This window comes from Argiope bruennichi, chromosome X2 (assembly GCF_947563725.1).
Source record: "Argiope bruennichi chromosome X2, qqArgBrue1.1, whole genome shotgun sequence".
Lineage (NCBI taxonomy): Eukaryota > Metazoa > Arthropoda > Arachnida > Araneae > Araneidae > Argiope > Argiope bruennichi.
In genome coordinates, this window is record NC_079163.1 from 50,191,840 (window position 1) to 50,215,547 (window position 23,708).

At 28.2% G+C, this 23,708-nt stretch overlaps 1 protein-coding gene across 1 annotated transcript in view; it reads right to left on the reverse strand.

Annotated features, from left to right (window-relative positions):
* The window catches only part of LOC129960508 (sodium-dependent dopamine transporter-like), a 172,377-nt gene that overhangs the window by 86,751 nt on the left and 61,918 nt on the right, over positions 1 to 23,708 (reverse strand). The window lies entirely within an intron of this gene.

The window sequence follows — 23,708 nt, forward strand, 5'->3', positions numbered from 1 at the left end:
AATTATTTATTAGAATATAAATCAGTTAGGCAATTTTTTCAACTCCGTTTCCAAAATAAATTTGAAATGCTTACTAAATAAATGAACTTTCCCAGGTGTATGTGTTAAATTAAAATGAATATAGTAGAAAATTTTATGAAAACCCACGGTATTTAAAGATTGCTAATTTGAATTTTATTTTAAACAGATTTTTGGAATTCTAAAAGAATTTATGATTTCTTCGTTGGAAATTTTAAATCGTATGTTCATTATCCAATAGTTTTTTTATATTTACTATTTAATCAGGAAGACTCTTTTTTTTATCCGAAAAGTAATACTTGCATATAAGATAAGTAATACACATATAATGAACAACTAGCACATAAAAAGTAACGACGAAAGAAGCTTGTATTAAAACTTAAGACGACTTTTGACTTTTTTGACCACATGCAAACTTCCACTCATGAAGTGTAATCTCATCTTGAGCTTATGTAAAAGAGTTAAGTTGTACGCAAAAGAACTGGATCCACTACAGAATTACTCTGCTGAAATTCTGTAAGATAACTTTCGGTAAATAGAGACTTGAACGTTAAGCAAAAACATGTTTGATCCACTTAATTTTTTGTTTGATAAGTATCAAACGATTAGTCATGCCGCATGCATAAAAAAACCATGTGCATTTCACTCCAATTCATCATTGATGCTGATACATTTTCCCCTATTTATTTTGTGCTACTTATGATTTTAATCCTATATATTTGTCTATCAAAGTAATCTGTTTCTTTTCTAATCATTTAGGAGATAGATTTAATACCATGTCTTATTACATTATATTTTCACTTGTGAGATATTTCCAAAGAGGAAGTATTCTAAACGTCAAAATCTAAATCTTGAGAAATGATGAAAACGAAAAATCTAATTTTAATTTGACATGTGGTTATGACACCAAGTTTGTAGATTCCAAGTTTTGTTTGAGCAAAATATGTATGCAGAAAGTTTGTCTGCCAGTCAGTCCGGGTGTATGTGAATACGATGCTTAAAAAAAATGCAATAAGCCAAATTGATGAAATTTGGCATAAGGATTCATTATTATACAGGAAAATGCGCATAAGATTTTAGACAAAATCCATCAGCAAGCTTACTCTATCCATTCGAATACATGTGAAATGGAACATAAAATTAAAAAAAAAATTCAAAAATTTAGATGGATGGATTTTAATATCTAATTTTATCACTAAAACTGAGGGCGTGTTTAATTTTGGATCTAATGGAACATAAGGCAGACGTCCAAAATTCATCCTGTATTCTCTATACTACACAACAAAGGTGAACATAAAATGCGGTGTATTGTTTATATTTACTAGGAAATCGAGAAGAAAGACATTCCTGCTGATGGCTTCTGTGGTGAGTAAGTTAATTGTTCAAATGAGAAGAAAAACATCGAACGGTGATTAAAAAAAAAGACATTATATTTTCTAGTTTCTTGTAAGATGCAAAACAAAATTTCTTTTTTAAATCCGTTTTAGATGAATATTTTGATATTTCATACTCCCGTAATCTAAGAGTTAAGGACTACCATCTTCCTAAGTCCTAAACAAGAGCATATTGTAATAAAGAAGTTGAAATAATTAAAAACTAGGAAGCCTGAATCTTCGTTGTTGGGAAGCTCTCGAATATCAATATGAGTGGACATTGGTGGTAAAAATATTTCTGAATTTGTCTAATTCTACTGTTTGGAGAATAATCCCAGGTTTTACTCATTGCATTCTCTTACTTATTTTCAAATGCTGTAAAAGCTGTATGGAATAAAATTCGATGAGTATAATCAGTCTTGCAATGTACAACAAAGTTTTTATTGTTACACGTTTGTTTTTTTCCTTAGAGGATTTCTCATAATAGTAATAACAATAATAATAAACCCGTAATATCAAATTTTTGATACTAATTACATGAGATTAGATAACAGAAAAATAAGAGAGGAAAAAATATAAACAATAAGTAGAACTTAACAGGCCACCTATGGCAATAATAGGCATTCGAATGAAAACCTACCTTTCTGCGCATCGAATTTCTTGAAGTAGAAAGAAACAATTTGCAAAATATTGTTGAGATGTATGTTAATAGATTTGATTATATTCTGAAGAAAATATGCCGCAGGAGTAATAAAATGGTTAATAATTTTAGGTATTCAGAAGTTTATTAATTTTCTTCTTTACTTTGGAAGAAATAGAAAATCGCAGTATTTAAGCAATTTTAAAAGTTAGCAATGCAGATATTTTCAAGATACTATTGAACTATGGAATTATCGGATATTTATGAGCAAATAATTAAAGATTTTTAAAAAAATGTTGAGTTTAAAGTGAATATTTGTCCCATAAAGGATAACGTTATCAGTGTTTCAAAGCAAAATAACTGAAGTGACTTCAAAATCGCATGAGAAAAGTGACTACGCATGTCATTTAGTCAAGAAGTGCAAGGGATGACAAAATAGTCCGTGCGACATGTGCCACATTGATGTAAATAAATCTGTTTGCGATCTTTTTCTTGATGAAAAAGATTATGATTTTAAGAAAAAAAAATTTAACGGAAAAATATTGTAATTCTAAAAAAAATGAGTGAAGAAAATTTAAATGTATTCTTTATGCTGTAGATATAACTGATTCTTTATAAAAGCACTTTTAAAAGGAAGATAAAGTAAATCAATTTAACATCATTCATGTTAAAATATACAACAAATTAATCCAATACACACGGTCTAATTGAAGATCAAAGCCTATCCCGTTCTTTTAAAGAAGGAATTTATTTAAAAAAGCATAGATTATCTTTGTTTCTAGCTTTTTTGTGCTCTAGGGGAAAAAAAGGAACTTGCAACCAAAAAAAGAGAAGAATTTTAGCACAAACAGAAACTTTAAGGCCCGCTTCTAAGTTTTGGTTTTACTACTTTATTTTTGTCTTTTCTTTACAATTTAGTCTCATTCGGAATCCTAATTATTTAGCCCCTTCCACAGATTTCCCATTTTAACTAACAGTCTAGAACAATCGATACGTAACACCTGTCTCATGAATATGTTAATCGAAAGCATCGGAAGATAATTAGGTTGAAAAATACAGAAACCTTCAAGCGGAAAAATGATTCGAATGAAGGTGTGCGTATGTTCACATTGGTTCTCATTAAAGGAAAAATAATTTTATGTTTAACGTTCTGTCACCAGTAAATGGAACCGACAATCTATTTTCTCTTTTGAATTTAACTAACTGTTGGAAAAACACTTTATCGAACGGTAAAGGAGTTGGTAGATTGGTAGAAAAGTAACTAATTCTATTGGAAGCAATTAGAGAATAGAAGATTTTTTTAGAGAAAAGTACAAAATAATTTTCGCAGGAAAGTAAATATCTTTGCTTAACATAACATTTTTGCCTAGTGTCGTTAACCACAGATAATTAAGGAAAATTATTATTTATATATCGATTTCTTTTTGTTTTTCATATCTTTCTATGCCAAATTATCAGATTTATGATTTTCTTGTTAGCTATCCAGATTTTATCCTTGAAGCCTTTTTCAGGGTGTCTTATTTTATTTCGGATAGATTAAAAATAATTTCAGTTTCTAGTAAAAAAAAAAGAATAGAAATTCACAAGTCAATGTAATGTATTCAGTTTTGACAATTAGTACAAATTAATAGAAAATTACCAACTTGCTTTATTTTCTTTTATGAATCTGCTTATTTTAATTTATGGAACCAATTTTAGGATATTTGATTGAAATGAATAAAAAAGCTTTTTCTTATGTTAATTCATACACCTCTATCGTCTTCCAATAAGAAATAAATTGTTTTCATACGTTGTTTAAAAATATTTTGGGACCAAATGGTTAACAGAATTGGTTTTATTTTAAAATAATTATGATTGAGGCATTCAAAACGAAACTAAAATAATCAATTAAAGTTGATTATGCAAATGTCTCCTTTTTATATATTCTTTATACAAGAATTTGTTTGAAAAATAACAGAAACGCGATATAAAATGTTGCAATTCTTATAACGAAATATTAATATATATATATATTTAAAGGGCGCGTTGTCTCCTTTTATGTTAACTTCTTTTAAATTCAATTACTTTCTTTACTTTTATAATTCAATTATTTTCTTTGCTGTTCTTTCTAAGAAGTCTTAAAATGTTTAATGAAAAACTCGTTGTCAACATGTATAATGTAAATTGTCTCATTATTTAATAAAAATAATTACCAGTAAACTATCATATATCAAACTGCAAAAATTAAAAAAAATATTGAAAATAAACGATATGGAGGAAATTATTGCTTAGGTTTTAACTATACGAGATAATAATTACGATCGAATTTCTAAAATAAAACACTCTGAGTTATTATGTTTCTTTTGAAAATAAAGCAGAAAATTATCTTGTTTTTCTGAATACAATCACTTCTATGAATTGGTTAATTCCCACCTTTTTTGGCGAAACCATATTGCATAGGAGATACAAGATTGTCATTGTCAGCTGAAATTGGCAAGAAGATTCAATTAATCGGAATTTGTTATTTGAAAATTGTAAAAAAATTTGCATCATATTATATAGAAAAATAGATCAGAACAATAGTTTCTAAAATAGTAATCATGCTATTTTTTAAAGTTTACGAATGAATGTTCTCAGGTAATTTTTCCTATAGCTAATAACAGAATAAAATTATTTTAATAGCTTAACTGATAATATTTTAATGTCTGCATATTTGATTTCAAGAAAAGAGTACATCTACGGTGAAATTATATGCTTTTATTAAATTACAGAATGTTAGATGTAATAAGTATTGATCACGATATAGTTTTCATTGCATAGCAATAATTAATTCATTTTCGCTTGTCTGCGATGTTTGTTTTCAATATTTAGTCACGTTTCTTCCCTTTTCCCTAAAGGATTACCCAGTAACACAACATGCTCCAATAACCACGTGGCTGCATTTCTCCAATCATTGTAACGCATTACAATAAACCAGACAATGAATACAATTATCGCATCTTTTCTTCCAATTCATGAAGCAGAGTCTATTCGACTTTCGATAATACTATTATCTTCTTTCTACGAATACAGGCCAAGATAAGAATCAACAATAACTTTATAGACATTTATTGCTTATCAAAACAGAATCATAACTTTGTGTCCATCATTTACTTAAAAGTATTAATGAGTACAGATATCTTGTTATTTTCTTTATTTTGGTTGCGGCAATTAATGATTTTCTACTGTCTGTCTTTTTGTCAAATTATTCAGATTTTTCGCAAAAGTATCGTAAAAATGGTTTTCAGATTATTCGATGTTTCAAGATTTATAATCTTTGTATTCTGATTCCCAATTTTTTTCATATATTTTAGCTTGTGGATCAATAATAAAATATGGATTTAGGATTCCATTTATTCTCGGAGAAACTGATCAATAGCATTCAGGAAGTTTTTATGAATTGATTAACAATTCAAATGAAATATTCATGCGAATTTAAAGGACTTTTCAATCAAAAGTGCAAATATTTCATTTTAAATGAGTCACGAAAACAATTTATAGTGGCAACTCGTCAACTCAGAAACGGCAATACCACAAAAAAAAAATTATTACAGAAAATACAATTAAAATATGCTTTTACTTAACATCCTTATCTTCAATTAGTTTAAAATTTTTAATTGCAGTTATATGAACATTATTGGACAATATCATTGATGTGTCTTTTTTCCATTTTATTCAATTCTAACAAAGAAAAAGTTTGTATATTTAGACCAATGTGTTCTTATCAGAGCTACATGAAAGCGAAATCATGACCAACCAATACCTAATAAAAAAAGCTTGGGAGAGCAATTTAAAGCAGCGAAGACGAGAATTGAGAGAGAGGAAGAAAGAAATGAAGGATCACACAGCAAAATGAAAGTATAACGAGAACTGTTGAGCCATCGCTGGATACATCGGAAGGAAATCTTGGATTTCCCATTCTGACGCGTCAATCAATTGTTGCGTGGTGAACAAACTTTGATGCTTTGGAGAGTTGTTTAGTGAACAGCATCAATTTCTGAATTTCCTATTTACTGGTGCAGTCTCTGTACTTTTTCTTTGTTTCCATTATTTTGATTTTATTTATTTATTTATTGTTAATGTCATTGTTACGCAAACTCTTAAAGTGAAAAAAATTGTCAAATAAGATGAAAGCGAATAAATTATATATATTAAAAATAATTTCAGAAGCTCAGTATCTCTGCATCTCTAACGCAGGTTCCATAACTAGTAAATTGGAGGAATAATCTATATGAAATGAATGCATAGTTTATATGAAATAGTTTGCCTTGAAAGGAAGAACAAATTTTAAGGTACAATATTTTTATTCATTAAAAATATTTATAATATTTATATAACATTTATATTAAAATATTTATTTATAAACTCATGTGTATTTTAATTTGGAAAAAGGAATTCTTAATTAAGCCTGAGTTATTAAGTTTACCAAATGAATTTAATTGGTGCCTACTCTGCTATTTTATCAAAATCATTGAATTTTTAATAGCAGCATTAAGTTAGACACTAAAAATCATTTTGTAAAAATTATATATTTTATGTCAAATATTAAAATCGAGTGTAAGAATGAAAGTTCTTATTTATTGAGAGATGATCTATGTCATTTAGTAATTTCTTATTAACAATGGAAGTTAAGCGCATGCACTGGTGCCATATATTAGTCCCAGAGAAATCTGGTTAGAAGAACACTTGCATTTAAATTGAGGGACTGAACTCTAACTTCTTCCACATAGTAAGGTACCTTAACTTCCCTATTTATTTTAGGTTGGAATTCTTTTTGTTATCTTCATTAATGTAGTGAGGTTTTGTTCATGGCGGCAAGTTGCTTAGTAAATATTAATTTTTAAAATTTATTTATTTTAAGTTGGAAAAAAGGGTTTTTAAATGTGTCGATAAAATTGATTGATCTTTGCTTTAATTATAAATTATCATTATTTAATCAGCAAATACTCAAAATAAGTTTTCGTTTGGCAATGCAAAAATGCACTTTTTTATCATTGAATTTAAATTAATTTCTGAAATTAAAAGATTCTAATGAGGAAGATTATTTTAAATAGACTAAAACAATTCAAAAATTTTTATAAAAAAATTTAAATAAGTTTTCTAGTTTCTATACAGGGTAACATTTTTAAAGAAGAATAAGACATGCCTACTATTCAAAACTAAATTTAATGCTCAAACAACCCAAAAATTTTACAAATTGAAATTTTAAAACATAAAATTCCATAAATTAAAAAAAAAGAAATAAGCCTCCTCTGTGTTATGGAAAAAAAAACTGATATTAACATTAGTTATAATGATGAAAGTTAATAATGAAAAACATTTCCGAGATTAAGGTATCTAATTTTTTCCTTTTAACATGGCAACGTCCTTCTGGTATCAGCTTGCCTTCAATATATTTAAAATTGGACAAAAAAAACCTTAAATTTGCATTAAGAAATAAACTTAAGTTTCCTCTTAATGAAATAATTTTGCTTTGAAATATAAATGAGCGAAAGAGAAAAATAATAAGTCTAAAATTTAGGAAAATTGAAATTCCGGCATTTACAATTTTTCTCGGATTATCTTGTACTGTTGATAATTTAAATTGTTTCATGGGAATTAAAATATAAAACAGCATAATAATTTGCTATATGTTTGTTGAAAATATAAATTATTTAAAACAATTTATCAAATAATTGTAAAGTTCAAAGAAAAAGTATTATCTGTTTTTTTGATACTAAAATACATACATGTTTCACAAATATTGTTTTTGAAATGGCCAATGTAAAAGGAAACAATACATACCTTAGAATTCAACTGTATTGGTGCAGGAAAAGAACTGCCTCAAAGTTAGAGCTCGGAAGTTTTTCTTATACAACTCTAAATACAATTAAGTGTATTGAAATTCGAGTGTTATTAAAATACACTGAAATTTATTATTTATATGATCTCCAAATCATTTCAGAATTAATCTCTTTTCTTAAGTCACCTTATTTGGTCAACTATTCAAAAGGAATAAAAGAACCATTCACTCTTTTCAAGGTTGCCATGAATTCATCATGATCAAGAATCCATTGAGATTAATCATGTTGAACAGATGTTCAAGAAAGCTCAAACAATAACTTATGTTGACTTATGTGAATTCTTTTTTTCAGAAAAGTGATTAAATATCCCTTTCCGAAAAGAAAGCACGTGTTACTTTTATTAAAGACAAATATGAGAGTGATATATTTTATAGGAACATCTCCCGAATGGACTCATACGTTTAACAAAAAGACATAAAGGATACTATGTACGGATGCCATCAATAGCAATTCGGAAGTGAATATAACAGATATTCGAATGGTTTATTCTTAGAAATTTTCTTTGTATCGTATTTCACGAGTTATCGATCATAAATTGCCTACATGTTGTCAAAGATTGATTTCAATATGTATCAAAGAGGCTTTTTCTACGAAATTTTGGTTTCTTATTTCCACTTTTTCTTAAGGATCTACGAAGGAACGTTTACCAGATTTATGCGTAAGATTCCGTGGGAGAGCAATAAAAATTGATTTACAATACGTGACATGAGACAGGTCAGTCTTTTCTTAGGGGAGAGGCACAAAAAAGGAATAAATGCATTATGATCTTTCTCTGCAGAGATTTTAAATGGCAGTTCCTTATAGGGATTTTGCCTTGCTGACTCTTTATCTTAATGGATTAAATGCAAAGATATGTAAATTTATAAGGGTTGTTTTAGTTTCAATTAACATTAAAAAAATTTGATATAATTTGTAAATTTTATTATTTGTAATTAATGTATTTAATTATTTGTCTTATGTTGTCTAAAATCTTATGAAAAGAGACGATGCATTATTTATTTTAGTTGCTATTCTTAGGCTTGGAATCAATTATAACCAAATTCATGGAAGAAAAGAGTATTTTCAGTCACACATATTACATATTATATATATATTTTTTGCCTATTCACATATTTATTTTAGTTGCTATTCTTAGGCTTGAAATCACTTATAAATTCATGCCAGAAAAGAGAATTTTCATTCTCACGTATTACTCATTTTTTTTTACCTATTCACATATTTAATATTTTATCTGTTTCTTTAACTTTTTTTATAAGAGACAGTGGAGTAAATTCAACATCACGTGATACATGTATTGAAAAATTTTATTCATATCTGTGATATTTCATTTGTATCTTTAATATCCTTTTAAGAAACTAAATGATCGACGTTATAGAAAACGAATAATTATTTGACTCTAAGGATAAGAACTGGACAGAATCAATCTCAGAAATAATAATAAAATAGATAATATAAAATATACAACTTATCGCAATAAATGCTAGGAATAAAAACAAAAGACCATACACAAGTTAGTTTGATATTCAATAAAAAACGAATGAAGGAGACTGACTGTAACATGACCATTGTTATTTCGAAATAATTGTAATGGCATAAGGTGGCTGAGATAACATTGAAAAAAAAACGCACGTGTTTATTAGGGATATTTTCCATTCTTAAGTTTTTAAAAATATGTTTTCCTTTTTGAATTTCATTTTGAAATTTAAGATTTTACAGAAAACCTTTCTTTGAAGGTAATTTGGCTAACAGATGCAATTATGTCATTAAAAATTTTTCTTAATAAATCCATTTCTAATATATTTAATTCGATAAATCAAAAAGCAATGGTAAAAAGACACAACTGCTTTAATCTTAAAAGCATAGCTGTTTTTTCTATTTCAGGCAATTTATATATTAAAAAAAGAATCTAAAGCTTTCCGAAATGCTATAAAAAATTCAGTCGGTCGACAAGTTTAAAATCAATAACAAAAAACACATGAAGCATGTACGCTAAGGATTTAAATAAAACAGTTCTTGAATTTGAAAGGATAACGGCACGAACTACTCCCATTCGTGACTTTGTTTATGAAATTACATCATGAATGTTTTGAGAAAATTCCTCACATATAATTAAAGTGTTAGTGATCCAATCAGGTTCAATAGGGTATTATGTTTCTTCCGTACAATTAAACGAAAAAAAAAAAAGACTTACGAAATCAAAATAAATTCGACTTCTTTTCGTCGCCAGAAAATGCAGAATACTTTATTCATAGGAAATGTTGTTGAACTGAGTAAGCTCTGCGGGTTTCTGTAGCATCTTTCCAGAGCTAATTTTAAGATATTAGAGCCCTTTTTTACTTTTTCGTATGAGAAGGGTAGGGAAAATTTTGTAACCGTAAATTCGTACTCGAGAGTTTGACGAATCTCCACGTTTCAGACCCCCCCTGAGCTCAAAAACACATTTTTGGAATTATGTCTGTCTGTCTGTTTATCCGATAGCTCAAAAAATACATTCAGCAAGAAAGATAAAATTTGGTACATAAACGAAATTTGTGGATTTCTGTCAAATTTTGAAAGAAATCCATTCAGAGAAAGGCTGTCTATTTTGCTGTTCGAGTACAAGTGTATGCGATTTTGTAACTACAATTTCAGTACTACTTATTTACATAAAACTCAGCACAGACTAATTTCCTTACGTATTTCTGGGAATTATAGTATTGAAGTAGTTTTTGTTAAGATATTATTTTCCTTAAAGATATGTTTATTATCTTACACTGTTTTGAGAAAAGGTTTGGTATTTATCATATATCAATTTATGTTTCATCCAATTCGTGAATTAAGCATCTTTGTGATCTTTTCCCTTCGGAAATCTAACAAAAATTTTGGATTAAATTTTATTCTAATAGAGTCCACGCATTAAAAATTTGTTACATTAAAATTTTATTTACGATACAAGTTTAAAACTGAAACATTGATTTAATTTCATAAATAAACTTGAATTGAATTATTTTGAAATTTAAATTTTTCTTTCAAATCAAGTTGTTGGTATGAATTATCAAAGTGAAATGGCATTGTTGAAGTTAAATTGATTAATTAAATTAAATCAAGAAGGAATCCCTCTACAACGATTACTCTTAATCGAAAAGAATAATATAATAATTTAGCAAACACCAAGTGTAAATGCATGCTGAAGAGGAGCATGAATTTTTTTCTCTTATGTAAAATGGAATCAGCTGATGTGATGACACTTCTTCTTGTGTACAGCGGACCTGCCTGAGGATGACTGAAATGCGCTTGGCGTCTAATTGCCCTTAGTCATGAGCTATACAACAACACTTTATTAGAAACAGTAAATGCAATGAAAGATATAGATTGTAAATTTAAATTGGATTTAGCAATTTCAGTGTGAGAGGGAATCAAGTCAGTATTAAAATCTTGTTACCTTTTTCCTTAATAAATGATGATATTCATCCGCAGAATTAGCCACAGAAAATTTTATCCTGCCGGTTTGTTTAAAAAACGGAATAATTTCTTGTGAAGCATCAATATTTCATTCAAAATGAAGGGTTTGTACAGTTCTAAATAAATAATAGCCATTAAAATTTATAGATATGGCAAAAATTCCAATTTTATAGATATGGAAAATTCGATTTAAAGCTATTATGATTATTGAATTCTACTCCCTTGTAGGTAACTTAAAATGTTGTTGGAAAATGAAATTATAAAAAATAATGTAGTGGTGCTTGCTAGGTTGAGTATTTTTTAAAGCATAGTTTCGAGGAAATTCGTTTTATTCAACAAAATTTAATTGCTTTACAAAATATTTTTTTATTTAAAAAAAAGTGAACGAATATTCATATCAGTACTTTTGTTGTTCGTTGTAACTAATTCACCATTTCCCCCTTCCAATATTGAATTTCAAGGTTTGCTTGAACTTTCTGGAACTTTAATATAACGACCTCAAAGTAAATTAAATTCCCCGAACTTTACAAAATAAGGATTGGAAAGTAGTTCAAAAATAAATTGCTTTTGCTTTGAATAATTGTTGATAAAAATATGGGGTCTAGTTTTCATAAAAGTTTTGGTTCTAGATAGATGAAAAAATTATCGATTATAAAATTGTAAAGATATTTTTTTAAAAATTGTAAAAAGAAATTATTGAGGAAAATATTTGACATATAAATTTGTCATATTTGCTTCAGAAAGAACGAAATGAAAGGTTTTCGGTTTATAATATTTTTTTTCTGTTCATTTTTTAGATCTGCGAAAATTTTTCTAGGAATATCTAAAAAGGCTATTGAAAATGTTCACTAACAGTATTTGGAATTCCTTTACTTTATTTTGGGGAAATATGCCCCATTTCAAATTCGCCAAAAGTATGATTTTGAAATTAAATAAATATTTCGAGGATATAAGCCATTCTTATTCTGCAAAAGAAGCATCCTTAAAAACGAACGCAAATATTTTTTCAAAACTCTTTCTTGTAATCCACCGAGTTTCATCGTATAGTAACGAAATTTTATTTGTTGCACAGTTCATATTCTATGGTTCCAGGAACTAGGGATCAGGAAATAAAAAATATGCTCATGACATAAATAGTCTTAGAAAAAAATTTTATGAAATGATAACAATATAGAAAACTCTAAATATATAAATAAAAAACAACACTTTAAAAATTTATGAGACGCTGTTAGTATCTAATATAATACATAATTAAATAAAATTACATAATTTAGTATAATTAATTAGTATAATTAAAAAAATACATGGAAGTTTCAAATCTGTGTTGCTATCAGTTAAATAAGATGTATAAATTTAATGAAACTATTTTTGTACTGTGTTTGAAAAATAATTCACTTTTTTCCGGAAAATTTTACGATAAAGCATTATTTTAATGATAATGAATGAAAGACTGCTTTTGTATCAAATATTTAATAAAGATATTGCAATGTAATAAATGTGGATAATTGCTTGCATAATGAAATTAGTTGGTTGTGTGATATGTAGTGACTAAGTTGCCAAAGGAAAGTGAATTTCAAAATAAAGATATTTCAGAAATGAGTTATGATCATCATAAAAATATATCTTCTATCAATTACTAGATTAAATCATATTTAGTTATATATGATTGTTATTTTTTATGCTTCTTTAACAGTGGCTTAGATCACAACAGTTATATATGTTTAATCACAATTTTTACTTGCACTATATATGTTACAATAATTTTTTACTTGCACTATATATGTTACAATAATTTTTTACTTGCACTATATATGTCACAATAATTTTTTACTTGCACTATATATGTCACAATAATTTTTTACTTGCACTATCTATCTATGTGTTTGTGTAATGTTTTATGTACTGCGTAATAATTTTTATTTAAAATGCGTTGTAAAAATAATTCCCTAATCAATAACATCCTCTTCATTGTAACTTCTGAATTACGAAAACTATTTTCTTTCCCTCAGAGCCAAATGTTGTGTCGGTAAATTTTTTTCTGAAACTACATAAGCTCAAAATATCTTCTTAAGCTCTTTTTCCTGCTTTCTGCCTCCCTAATCGGTACGCTGCGCCGCCCTGTTCTTGGACAAAGAAATTGGGATAATATATAAAAATTGGAGTATTTCCTTAAAATCATAAGGAAAAATCGTTAAAGAATTCCATGCCTCTTTCTTCAAATTAATATTTTGCGCGCGCACACACACACACACACACACACACACACACACACACAATTATGAAAATTTGAAAAGATTTAAGATAAGAATTGAAGATTTGTTACGTATTTTTTAATATTTAGATGTATTATGAATTTTGTTGTTAGTACAGGGTTGAAATCTATTGAATAAGTTTTAAAATCATTCAATTCTTTTTCATAAGCAAAGAAGGTAGACACATTTGAATAATAATAGCTTTTATTGGCTTTGTAAATTTAAATTCTCTTTAAATATCTCACGGGTGTTAGTACAGAAAAAAAGAACTTGGAAGATTAAAGCTTTTGTCATTTGATTTTCATATTCTTCTATTTTACCAATTGTCGTAATATTTAAATATATTGCTTTTTATAAGATTGTTTTAAGTTAAAGCAATTTAGTTTTGAAAAATATGACCAAATATTAAATGAATGCATTTTTCAAGTGCCCAGACCTTTAACAAAATTTTGTTGCTTCTCTTACGTTAATAAAAAAAAAGAAAAAAAAAAGGAAATATGATATTAACAAAAAGTTTATGTCGCAGTCGTGAATTCTGTTTGCATCATCATAAAATATTTTTTCGTTTTCATCGATGTCTTTCCACGATTCTCTTAAAAAAGTGTACTTTTTTCCTGTTTGGCGAAATGTTTTAAAGATAATTTACCTCAAATATTCTGGCAACACCTCCGTGATCCAGATTTGAAATATCGAAGCAAATATTCCACTTCTCCTAAGCAAACATTTTAAACCGTTATGTTAAAAAACTGTGCGTGAAAATATTAATTCTCACTTGGATAACTATGCTGGGGCTCAACTCTTATCCATAAAATACAGCTGCATCTCTCGCTTAGTTTTTAATGGTTAGTAGAGAACATAACATTCATGTAGTAAGTGAGATAAGCTTAGCTGTGGCAGAGTATTTCTCATTGGCCCTTAGGGAAAAAAACATCCCGCAATAATGTCTGGCGTTTAACCTTTAAGGGACCGTAAAGGTATGCACATGAGGTACTAATCGATGGTTATTTTCCGCTTTAAAGGAACTTAAGGGTGTTATTTTGAAATGCTAATGGATATTTTGAAAGATACTTGAAACAACAGTTTATAGTGGTTCCAATTCGATAAAAAAGTCTTTTATAACTTATGAACTAGGATTTTAAAATTTTCCTTCTGATTATGTAAAAATTAGAGAGACTTTAAACAAAACCGAGAGATTCATTAAGCAATATTCATTAAAGACAAACACGCCAAATCCTTTTGAAATTACTGGTAAAATTTCTTACCCATTAGTAATAACAAAAGACGGCTTTATATAGGATAATAAGAGACTGCAACTGTAGTCACTAAATATCATGGCCTGAATTTTTCCTTTGTTATTGGATGTATAATTCCTTGCTTTAAAGTTTATAATATGATATTAGAACTGAATGCCTAGTGATATTGCTTAAATTGCTTTTAACAACAACAACAAAAAAAATGAAGGATGAAGTGATGTTATCAACTCAGATGAAAAAATCTGATTTGTGATGTGTCTTAAAAATGCAGAATTTAAAATGCAGACAATTTCTGTCTCTTTATATAGCTTTCAATATATATATATTTTAAAAGTTTAGGTATTTCATTGATTCTGAAACACGCGTAGGGCAAAAGGGATACTCTCATCCAACCTAGCACCTATCAAAGGAAATAACTTTTCCTCCTTTGGAACTCAAAATAAGATAAAATTAATCATTAATTATTAATTCAATAAACTCCTTCAAATCATTAAATTAAGTGAAGCGATGGTCGGTGTAAGTTGACGATATTAACATATGAAATTTTTTAATGAATTCAATTATGAAAGTAAATAATTTTTCTTGGCATATATTATTGGGGCTTTTATAATATTGTACTTAGTAGGATACACTTATTTTAAATAGTCAGTATTACTTTATTTAATTATAAAGATAATGCTAGACTATCATCTTTGTCCGGTACAAGGAGTTTTACAACATTCCACTCCAGATTTCTGAGGGAGGGCCACAATAGACATTTAAAAATAGACAAATGCAACATTTCTTTCTTGACATTTCAGCTAATGTCACGAGTGTCGGTTTTTTCAGATATTTTACATAACCACACTATTGCGCCTTAATTTTTTAGTAAAAATCTAGTTTTTTGTATCTCGAGGATCTTATCTTAGTTGCTTTAAATGCTTCGTATTGCACCTTGTGTATTTCTATCTGAACTGGCGTATCATCGAAATACAAAATTGTTAAAATGTTATCAGACGATTTAGGAGTCTCATGGTATGATATGAAGGCCATAAAGATCAAGAAAATCATACAAAATGAGTAAAAAATGCATATAAACACCAGATAGAAATAGTTAGAAGTACTTGAGATAAGATAACTAGGTCATCTCGATCTTTTACTCGATCGGAAAAGTTAAATATCATTGATTTTTGTGGAAGGATGAATAACATGCAAGTAAATGGTGATTTTAAAAAACCATGTATTGCAGAAATTAATATTGATTTAAGCCACGCATTGCAGAAAATAAAAATCCTCTGGTGAAAACAGCTGAATATCTTTTCTGCTAGCCAATAAGGTTTTATATCGGAGATCTTGAAAATTGTAACATGTCATACAAAATACCGGAACATCATCCGATAAATAATGAAATGGCTGATCGGGATTCACTGTATCAGCTTTTACTGTCTATCTGTGTTAGATCGAGAGTTAGATGTAATCGAAGGGTGAAGAAGTTTGAGGTATAAGAACATAAAACTAAATCATTCTTTATTTTGTCTCGCTGATCAACATGCTCTGGTCTCCCCTGTATTTTGTTTCCGTTGTTTGAATTCCAGCTTTTACAGGCAGCAAATTCACTCCAAATTAATCGCATTTTTGGTTTTAAAGAATAAGGTATTTAAATATCAGTTCTGAAAAGCTGTTTTTAATTACTATAATTGCAATTATAATTGTGCATAGTTCTTTAAAGAAAATAGCTAATATTTATTGTTGAATAATATTAATATTTTCTTGTAGATAATTTTTGACAAGTTAATCTGAAAAAGTAATAAATATTTAACTTTTATCGGAAGTAGCGTGCAGACAATAATAATTTAATCCTACCGAGTTTCCTCACTGAAAAAGCATCCTTTTAAAGTAACTTGGCATTAATCCCTTCTCCAGATTTTATTAAAGTACTGATGGTTATATTTTTAGTTACTGTAGAATTTACAGTTCAACAATGGCTGTTTTTAGATTTAAACACTAGAATACACATTTTACTAATTTATAAACAAGAATGACTATCATGTAAGAGATAAAATGTATTATATAATTTTTGATGAATTATTTTGCTTATATATCCATTAACAATACATAAATGTACTAAAAATAAGAAAAATTTGCCATGAGTCTAATAAACAAAGTAATTGTTCTAAAAGAAATCTTTTAAGGCAATGAATTTATGAGGCTTGCAAATTACTTTATTTTTAGATAAAATCATATCCTTTTAAATAATGCATATCTATTTTTTTCGTTTAAGGACATAATTTTTATTTTTAATGCTTAGTTATTTATATATGTACATTACTGAGGCATAAAAGGATTCTAATCACTGAAGAAAGAACGTAGTATATTTGTAGTGTAACTTTACCTCTTTGAAAGACACTATTACTAAAGAAAGCAAAATTTGATAAAGAGATAAAGATTGAATTTAACAATAAAATAAAACTGATCAATTTGCTTTTTAATCGGGATAGTGTGGATGGAAATATTAAATACAAGATTTTCGAAGGCAACAGTAATATTTGGCCACTTATAATATATGCTGCATTTTGAGAATTCGCATCGTCTTCGCAAATTTTCGAAAATACAATTAGCATAAAATTGGTTTATTCAAAGAATATAAAAGAAAGCAAGCCGTGAAAAAAAACCTCATCTTTCCAAAAACCCTTTTCGTTTTAACCATCGTGAGCTTTCTCCAGAAAATTTCAGCTCATTTTGTATGACTAATGAGTATCATTTTAGAATCGCTATCAACTTTTTCCTTCTTTTCGTCTGTTAAACACAATTTAAACTTTCGAAGAGATTGTAATTTGAAATATTTGAAGCAGAACAGCAAATTTCAGAAAACAAAGACTCTGAGAACAACCCTGTTTACTGAATACTGCTGTTGAAGTAGAAACAAACGGAAGAGAGAATCGTTTAAATTGACTCAAGTTGAATTAACTCAACCAGACACGAGCCAAGTCCAACTACTCACGTTTCATCAACTTTAACTAATGTCTCTGCCTTTTGTTTGTATAATTAAATCCTTGTTTCAGGTTTTATTTGTCTTTCGCTTGGTAACTACTGTGATCTTAAACGAGTATACAGTTCCCTAGGTACTACTTTAATATCCCACTGTCCTCTAACCCCAATGTGGCTTTTTCTTATTTATAGACAGGCTTTTTATTTTCTGTTTTATAGCCGTGTTTTGTGAAGATTAAGATTAATTTCCTGGAAAAAACCTTTACTGCGTAATGTCAAAGACATATTACGGATTTGTTTGTTATGATTAGAGAGTATTAGGGCAATGTTTTATTTATGAGATGAAGTTAATATCTCAACAGAAGCTTCAGAATACACAATTAGCCTAGTGATAACTAAATTTGATTTACGGTATGCAAGAACGCATCTGCTTTATTGGAGAATTTATTTTTTCAGTAATAGTATGTCAGATGTTATTAGTCTCAATTCAATTAAGGTTTACTTACATCGTTTCTGTATTCTGAGCCATTACAAACACGTCTTTGCAACTGAACTCTGAAGCAAGCATAAATAGATATTAGTTAAAAATAATTTCGTTTATACTTATAAAATTGTTGTAAATTCCTTTTTAGCTTTATTTGGGAAATTATCATAAGAAACTTTTAATTTAAAGAGTAATTTAAGTATTTAAAGAAGATCATTGTAAAATCAAAGACGACATTTTCATTTATTTCTCTGAGTATGCACCTTTCTTATGAATTCTTATTTCGATAAACAAAAAAAGTAAACAGGACGTTTGAGAAATTTAAACTACTATGTCAGCTAAGTGCATTTTTAACATCATTTCGAATTGAAAAATACTAACAATTCCTTTTATTGGAAGGTTTAATAAAAGATGTTTTATACTGTAATTTTTCCTGTTAATCCAGTATATAGTTTCAATAACATATTTACAAAGGCGAACTAGAAAGAAATGCATTTTTTTTTTGCATTATTTGCGTATAGAATATTGTAATAATTATATTAATGTTAGAAAAGCATGTCATTAAAACGAATGTAAAAGATAAATTGCTTTAAAAATTAGCATTTCTTATTAAATCAAGGAAGCCTAGGAAGCTAGACTTCCTAGAAAATTAGAAAAAAAGGGGGTTTAATATTCATTTGAGAAATAGGAAACACTTTATAAAAATTTTTACTTCCATAAATTATGCAAATAAATTATTTATTTTCAAAAAATACTATTTATTACAAAGACAGCCAATTTTCAAATTTATTTTAGTTAAATGAATACATATTAAAACTAGGGGGCTTCGCCCTATGTTTGACTTTGCTCCCCAACCCCGATGTTTCCTCGAATCATGCATGTATGTCCTCAGGATATTGGGGGTTTCCTTAGGGATTGATTCCCTCCCACCAAGTAACAAAAACATATGGAAATAAACTGTTTTAAAAATATCGTGAGCAAAAAAAGTCCAATTTCAAATTTTAAAAAAAGGGAAATTTTAGCATTAGTTAAAATTCAGAATTTCTCATTATAATTTTAACTTTTTCCGATAGGAATTGACAATTAGAACATGAAATTAAAAATTTTAAACACATTAAATAAAAACTTTTTTAAAATAACTAAAAATACCAACTAATATAATAATTTCCAAAACTAATATAATGTTTCCTCCTGATTAATTTTTATTTTAAAGTAGGTAGAATTAAAAACAACATTTTTAATTCTGCCTACTTTAGCCTGGATTATAATTCTAACTCAACAACTAGTAGATTCTAGAATCAGAAATTAACCCTTATGTTATGTGGGAAATTGAACTCATTGAAAGTTGTTATTTGTTTTCGCGTAACTGTAAAACGGCCAATAAAACGGTCATAAAAGCACAGTTTCCTTCTCATTAATTTGAAGAAAGAGAGTGAGGGTCCAATCATTAATGTTAAGTTTCTTTTTCCAAGGCGTAAGATCAGCTTCTTTATGCAATCATTATTCTTAAGCATCAGTGTAAAGCATCGCACTTACAGAAAAGGTGAAATAATGATGCATCGATAATTTAAGCAATTGCATAATGTTGACCTTATGCTATTGAACTTTTGCGACACAAGTTTCTCCTTGCTTTGAATTTATAAATTACTTCAAGTGCTTTAAGAGAGGAGTTTAAAAGCTTATACAGAATAATGCACTCTCTTAACTGTTGAAAACTTTAAATTCCTCACACAAATTGCGTTGTTTTCAAATATTGAATATTTTAAATTTAGCTGTGAAACCGAAATTTTAATTTAAATTATGTAGAATTACTTCTATGAAATTAATAATAATGTAAATAGTTTTATTTTAAAATGGAGCAGTATTTTGGAAAACTTTACTTGGATAGGATTTTTTTTTCTGAAATATTAAGTTATCTCAAACTGAAAAATAATTCATTGTTGATTGTATGAGTTTAAACCGCAAAAAAATTATAAGGTTGTTTGTCTTAATTTTTTTTATTAGAGTAAGGCAATTCTGATTTTTAGTGGTCTTTCATTTATGCTGTAAAAGTTATTATTTAATTTACCCCTAATAATGCCTTGTATGAATCTGACATGGGTTGATTCTACGATAAAAATCATGTAAACATATTCAATAATCTTTTTTACTGAATAATTTTCTCTTGAGTATATGAAAAAACCTCACAGGTTAACACGAGTTTCTTCCAAAAATGATAGCAGATACCAATTTCATTATCTTGCTTAATTTATATCCTTTCTTAATGCTGAATTATGTTCTAAACAGAGGATGAATACTGACTAGACAGCTGCCTGGGATCGATTAAAACGATCTTATTAACCTTTTTGCAAAATAAATAAGTTCGCAACAAATTACAAATTTAATAAATTTAAGGATTATAAGATGATTTTAACACTTTGCGAAGTATTTATGTTTAGATTCCTGCCCGTTTCTTTACTCTCACTTAGTTATTATAATATTTAAAAATGACTAGCATCTGCTTGAATAATATTGTTCACAAACGTGATTGACGCAGTGTCCTAAATCATAATAAATATACAAATAAAAACATGTATATTCTCACTATATTTCTAAAAGGAAAATTTTACCTAAAATAAATAATTAAAATGTTGATTAAAAATGTTCTGAAATATGAAATTCAATTTTGGCAGTTAATTGAACGGGGGGGGGGGGACCTCGTGATGTGCACAAAGCAACAAAACGTCTAATCGTGTCACTGATTCTAAGAAAACCAATTCACATCTATTTTTAAGTATTATTTAAAAAAGTATTTTCAAATGTAATTTCTAAATTTTTCCTTACTTATTAGCCTTTTATGCAACTACCGTACGAGTATATATACGTGTGGTTTTCATTGGGTATTATAATTTCATTTCAAATTCTGAGTTTTCACCATTTATAACGGATATTAACGAAGTTCACAGTAAAATATGTCGTTTAGGTAAAATATAATAAATCATAAAGTAAGTCCATCCTATAATAAATCTTACCATTAATACTCTATGATGTTGTTTTCTTTACATCAATCTTTCTAATCAACGTCAATACGACACCGTTTTTCACTTATAAAGAGCTGTCGAAATGCAATCCTAGAAACTGCGTCAGAACTTTCTAATGGTGGTATCATAGAAACCCATTAGAAGGGCCATTCCTAATAGGCTTCCAATGACAAAGCAAGGTTTGAGTGGAAAATGTCTGAACGTGAATGAAGGCTGATCTTAGAAGAACTATTCTATAAAGAATGTGATCGATTAATTCAAAATGCCTATGCATTGTTTCAGAATTCATTGTTCGTTTACGAAATCGAAGATCTTATCAGGAAATTACAGAAAGAAAACTATGATTACAATGGATATACATGTTTATTAAGAATGTAGATAAATCATAAATATTATGCTAAATAAAGTCTTGATATTTTGTTGTACTAACTGATAATTTGATTATCGATTTGAAATTTTGATTGCAACCGTTCTACGAAATGCGTGGTTAGCACAAATTAACAAATAGGAAGAAAAAATTCTTTTAACATTTCTGTCTGGAATACATCCTTATTTATTTTTGCAAAAATAATTTATTCCGTATGATGTAGAAATCAGATGAAACAATGGCAAGAGAATAAAAAGCATATTACCAATATAACAGTTGTTTGAATTATTTCATTTTTAAGTATTATCGTATTAATTTTAGTCATGGAATTAAAGATGAATATTATAAAAATCTTATCATAACATCGCGACAAAGATATTTTTAAAATACTTAAAATTAAATTATGGATATAGTAATGATATAAAAGATATTTAAATTTATGTGTGAAGTAATTAATTCAACCAAAAGATTTGTTGCCTTTTACCAGAACATAAGATATGCAGATGAAATTATTATCTTTATTTTCTTTGCATGATTATTAAATAAGCAATACAAACTTTACATTCTTGGAAAAAAAAATGAAGCCAAATATATTTTTTCCTTCATCTTCTATGATTAATCACGCGGTAATATGAATTATGCATAAGTTTGCACTTGATATAAGAAAGATTTAATTACCAGGCGCTAATGGTAACGTCACTTTGTTTTAATATAATGTATGGCAAATGAAAGCGTTTCTCCCTGCAGCTTGCCTAAGGATAAATACTCCACAGATTTTATTCCTTTTTGCAGAGCTATAAGTCAGGATTTGCCGATTAATATCTACTGTAATGTTTGGCTTAAATTCAGTTTAATTTAGTTATATTTATGCTCAGTTTTAAAGCAACAGTAGGGCTATTTTGGGACGGACCTCGTAACTTTGAATTCTAGTCAGATAAAGAGGACGACACCTGAGCTGGTTCTCTCCTCTCTAGATTTTAACATCATACAGACTATATGACGTTTAGCTCACGACGGCGTATTTAAAATACACCAAGCTCGCATACTCGACGGATTTTTAGTGGAATCGAATTTTGAACGCGAGTTCACCAACTCCAGCATTACTTCGCCATGTAGACTTATCAAAGTTAAGGGAAAATATGCAATTAAAAGCGGACAGCGAACTCATTTAAGTTATTTTCTTTTCTTTAGGAATAAGAAATATCAATAATAATAATAATAATAATAACATCCACACTTCAAAGACTTGCGTAAAGACACATTTTAGAAGCATATGAAATGAAAAGTGCCGTCTTATATGTTATTCCTCTGAGTAAACTAACCCAAATTTTAATAAAGTTGACAGTGAAATTTTATATCCCGGAGGCATGAAGTTGAAAGCAGTTTCCTTAAAATAACTTTTATTAATTATAAAGTATAAAGTCAATGTGCTCATTAGTGGAACAATCAAAATAATACGTTAAATATTAAAATCAAAGTTCAAATTAACTTTACCAGACCTTGGTCAACAGATTCGAACCATTCATCCTTTCTGACTAACATTTAGACGAACTGAAAGAAACTATCTTAAAATGGTGAAGCAACAAACCAGTTGCACACAGCCAACTTCTCTTCCGCCTTAACCGAAAAGCTTAAATCACTTCTCACATTCCGTCTAAAAAATGCTTACACGAGGCGAGTTTAAATAGTAGTCAAATTTGCATTGCAGTTGCTGCCAAGCACAAACCACGAAACTTGCAAAAAAGATCGGGTTCGAATCGGTTTGTTTACTTGAGATCATGGCGCGGAATTGGAAAAACGCAAGGACACCATAAAACTTCGGATCCGAAATAAATTTCTGAATTGATCTTTTCCAAATGTCCAACATTATATATTTCTTTAGAAATTCGTTGCAAATATTTTAAAAATGAATGAAAGATAAAAAAAAATCTTAGAAACAGATAGCCTAAATTTCTTTAACTTCTTTTTGCAGAACATGAAATAACGTCAACTAATTCATTATGAACAGGAGCATAAATTTCCTTATTGTCTT